We start from the raw sequence: 4,713 nt of genomic DNA, 5'->3' as shown, positions 1-4,713 counted from the left end.
TATGATATTTATATATGTATGTACGCCTTGAAATCACCGCCATTCGATTCCTTAAAAAGTTTTCTTCAAACGGATCTCAGCTGTGGGGTAGTACGACTTCGTAATTCACGAGTAGTTCGGTTCCCCTCATTAGGGAACTCGACGTAGAAGGTAATTGATACTTTCATAAGTTGCCACGGCATTCCCACCTGCGAATAGCTCGCTTTTTATCGCGGCCTCGTTAAAGGTGACAATAAGTAGTTAGCCGTTTCCACGTAGGTATCCGAAGGCTCCCTATCTTTCTTTCTCTCTCTCTCTTTTTCTTTCCCTTTCCCTCTGGTTGAATCGTTCGTCGGCCACGGAACGTCGCGGCTCGAGAAGAAAGAGACGAGTAACTCGACGAGAGCTACCCTGGAATTATTATAGTGCGACGATTAAACGTTACAACCGTGCGGGGTTCTCCATTCTCCGTCTTTCTCTATCTTTCTTCTTGAATACAAGCATCGCGCGCTTTCCGACATAAACCGGCGATTCATTAAATCCGCTACCGCACGCGTACTTGTCGAAATAAACTCGCGTGGAAGGAGCGTGGGTGTCTCTCTCTCTCTCTCTCTCTTTCACATACAACGAACACGTCGTTAAAACAAAAACGTCTAGATACGTGACACCTATTCGTAGATTCATAGGTCGTTTGCATAAGCATTCATTCGAGCGAGGAAAATTGATCTCTTCCTCCTCCTCCTCCTCCTCCTCCTCCTCCTCTTCTTCTTCTACTACTACTTCTTCTTGTATAGTCTTTTTTCTTTCTTTATTTGTCGTGCGGTTTCTCCGCCAATTCGTTAATTAATACTCGACGGTTTCAGCTGTATCGTATTCGAGAAACGAATGTCTAAATACGTACAACGCACGTAGGTGGTTTGATGGAGAAGAGAAGAAAGAAGAGAAACAAAAAAGTAAAGAAAAATAAATACATGAAAGGAAGAAAATAAAAAAGAAAAGATAACAAAAATGTACATTTCGCAGCGGTAAACGACACCCTAGATGTTTCACGCGTGTCGTCCTTTATCTCTCGACGAAATCTATCTCGATAGATCTCGAAAAGCTCGGCTACCCCGTCGAGAAGGATCCTATCCAATTATGTAAGTCAGCGGCGCGTAGTGGATACATGTACGCGGACACGTAATACGTGCGAGAGTTTACAAATTAGCCGCGGTTACGAGGTACCTACGTGTTGTGCCGCGCGAGTGTCGGCGAAACGCTAATCACAGTGATTGCGTTGAAGCGGGGGAAGGGAGAGAGTACCGTGAACGAGTCAGCGAACGAGTGAGAGAGAAAGAGAAAGAGAAAGAGAAAGAGAGGGTAGTGCAAATCGTCGGACGGATAATATTCCGCGTAATTGGTTCAGCCCCTGTCAAGCTGTCTAGCTGCCGCGCCGATGTCTTAACCCGACAGCTCCCTCCGGCTTCCCTCTTTCTCTTTCTCTCTCTCTCTCTTTTCTTCTTTCACAGAAAAGAGTAGGGATAAATACTTAGCCGCGGGTCGTACTTGGTGTAGCTCGAGGCGCGAGGCGAAACGCACGCATTTTCGCATGCACCAGCAGTAGCACTATCGGCCGTGTTCCATGTCCGTCATCTGCATCCGTTCGTGGAATCCATTACACGATACCAGATCGTATCTTTTGCGAGAAATTGAATCTCGGTCTGCGAGGACGAGCATGAAAGGATATAGCGCGTTACGCGCTCGCGTACCTGCAAACATTGTCGTAGGGTGTTAACTCCGAAATATTTGATCGATATCTCGGAGAGATCGTGACGAAGAGATCCGAGATTTCTTTATGTCGTATCTTCGTATCTTCGTTCTGTTATCGAGCAACGTGATTCGTGAAGAATCGAAAAATAATATCTAATTATCTCGCCGAGGTTTGATTCAGTGTTCGAATTATTGTATAAATGATTTCGCGATAGGTTTATTTTTTTCGTGATCCACCCCTTTAACGCGATAGCGATCGAGAAGAAAAATATGTTTTACGCTTATGCGTATCTTCTCATACTATATCGTTCTCGTTTCAATACTCATAAAAGCCGTGTCCGTGGTACAATAAATCATGTTCTTTCTTTCCTCCTCCTCCTCCATGTCAAAACTTTTCTTTTTCTCTCCTTTCTTCGTTCACGAGCACGCACGCTCGTAATTGCACGAGGAAGAAAAGGGTAGAAACGGTGAAATAACTCGTGCGGAATTTCGTCGCGAGATTTTTCTTAGAAAACGATAATCCTGGCACCTGTCTCCGATTCTCTTTCTCTATTATACCGATTCTTCACAAATAATTTTCTCCATTCGAAAAGCCGATTTGGTTCCCACGGGATACATGCGGAAATTTTAAAATATTCATTCTTTCGCCAGGATTTGCCTACGTCGGTATACCGAAAAGGCTGACCGATGAAAAAAGAAAGAAAGAAAGAGAAAGAGAGAGAGAGAGAGAGAGAGAGAGAGAGAGAGAGAGATGACTTTCCTCCGGATATTAATAAGTTATAGCGGCTCGATCGGTGTTTTTTCTTAGAAGGTAGAGAAAGGTACGCGAGCAACAACAATGGACCGAGAGTCTCACGACGGGGGGGAAGACCCAGTCTTCTTCGAGAAGAGATTTGCTTTTGGGATAGACTTTGACAACGCGCGATCGGTAGTGTGTCCCTTTATTATATAGCCGATGCCATGCAGCGGTGGAGAGCGCAGATCAGATAAGGGAGGATGCGTTTGAGAGAAACCGACCAACCGATCGGCTTCATCTACCTCGGTTCGCACGCATTTCCTTTCTACTACTATACACTCGGTACTTCTTAGCCCAACTCGACTCATTCTCCTTCTTGTCCTCGTCCTCGTCCTCGTCCTTGTCTTCGTCTTCGTCTTCTTATGTATGTTAGTCGGTCTTTTTCTTTCTGCTTCGGCGCAGCTCGAAAACGGCTCTTCTAACGGGCTACACCGACATCGCCGTCGCGAGAAAAGGGAGAAGAGGCCGAAGGAAAGGTAGAAGAAAAAGATCGTTTCACGGTTTCGACGCATCACTCACCGAATTCGTCGACATTGTTTTCTTTTGAGAAGTGAGGGAGAAAGAGAGAGGTGAATGAAAGAGTGTGTGAGTGTACGTGTGTGTATGAGAGAGAGAGAGAGAGAGAGAGAGAGAGAGAGAGAGAGAGAGAGAGAGAAAAGTGGGAGAGTAGAAAATCAGTTATGCTGGGAAAATACTCTTTTCAGGGCGTGAAAGCTACAAACGACTTTTCTCACGGGTCGTCTGTATTTGCCACCTACGTAGAGATCGTTGAATCGTTCGAAATCGAACATATCCAAAGAGATAATAAACACTCAATAACTACTTTAATATTTTACTATTTGTTCGGATGGTATCTGTCGGAAGTGATAATGATTTACTTAACTTTGATTGGCAATATAGACGTTACTTTCATCGGTGGGATATTGTAAATTCATTCGATTCATTGCTAATTTTATTTCGATGTCATTTCATTGACATATTCGTAATAAAAATTTCGTCGTTTCAATCATCGTTTTAAATTTGACCATTATCTTTCTTGTTCTTTTTTTTTGACACAACTATCGGCAGAATAATATATTTGTTGCTAATTATCAAATCGATATTTAATTATCAAGTCAGGGTAGATTTAATAACCATACGACGTCATTCGATACATACGCGACGTTTTCATTTCCGTATTAATTTACGATCACTTGTTTCATAGACAAGTATAAAATGCATCATAAAAGTCTTTATCGAACATGTCCATTAAACTGCATATTTAGCACTTGTGTATATATATATATATATATATATATATATATATATATCGTTATTTAACATATCGCATTAACGGTTTATGGCGTATCGTTATTTGTCATCAGAGTTTCTCCAACCGAGCAGAGATTATTTTTGGTATTTCAGAAAAATTCGGACAGATAGATACATATAATACATAAGTTCCAAAGTTCAATCAGATCATTCATTGAATCGGTGCTTGCACGAGACACTCGTAATCGTTATCGCGAACGTGATCGATGACGTATTCGTAAACTTTTTTTAACGGGTTAGTTCGCGGAGTATGATCAATGTGATGTAATTGATAGAAAAAGAGAAAGAAATAGATAGATAGAGAGAAAAAGAAAGAGAGAGAGAGAGAGAAAAAGAGAGGAAGAGAAAGAGAGAAAACGAAAAGAAGAACAACACAAAAGAAAGGAAGAGAAAGAGAGAGATAGAGATATGGTATTAATGGAAGTTTGTAACGACGCCAAAGGCACTATGATTCACGCGAGATTAGATCGCGATGATGTAAAAAAAAAAGGAAGAGAGAAAAAAAAAGAAGAAAAAGAAGAAGAAGAAGAAAAAAAGAGTTTGTGTCGCGTGTGAGGGTGTTGCTCTTTTTCTACATCACGACGATATCAGAAATTGTCCGAGGAGGCTGGTTTACGTCGGCACGATGTCTCGACACTCGGCTAGTCGGAGATTTTACGCTTAGATTGGCACGTCATTTCGTCGAATACGTCGAACGTCATAAACGTAGAAAAAAAAAGAAAAAAAGGGAAGGAAAAAGAAAAGGAGTGGTACGAAAACCCGGAAGAATATGCGAATTTATGGTTAAACTGTCGTGCGGTTTGTTTTTACGTAAGAAATACTATGGGAATATTAAGAAAGGAATGGAAGGGAGAGAGAAAGAGTGATGAAAATAGAAG

The sequence above is a fragment of the Vespula pensylvanica genome, chromosome 5 (assembly GCF_014466175.1).
Source record: "Vespula pensylvanica isolate Volc-1 chromosome 5, ASM1446617v1, whole genome shotgun sequence".
In the NCBI taxonomy this organism is placed as follows: Eukaryota; Metazoa; Arthropoda; class Insecta; order Hymenoptera; family Vespidae; genus Vespula; species Vespula pensylvanica.
Note: the sequence above shows the minus strand (reverse complement) of the source record.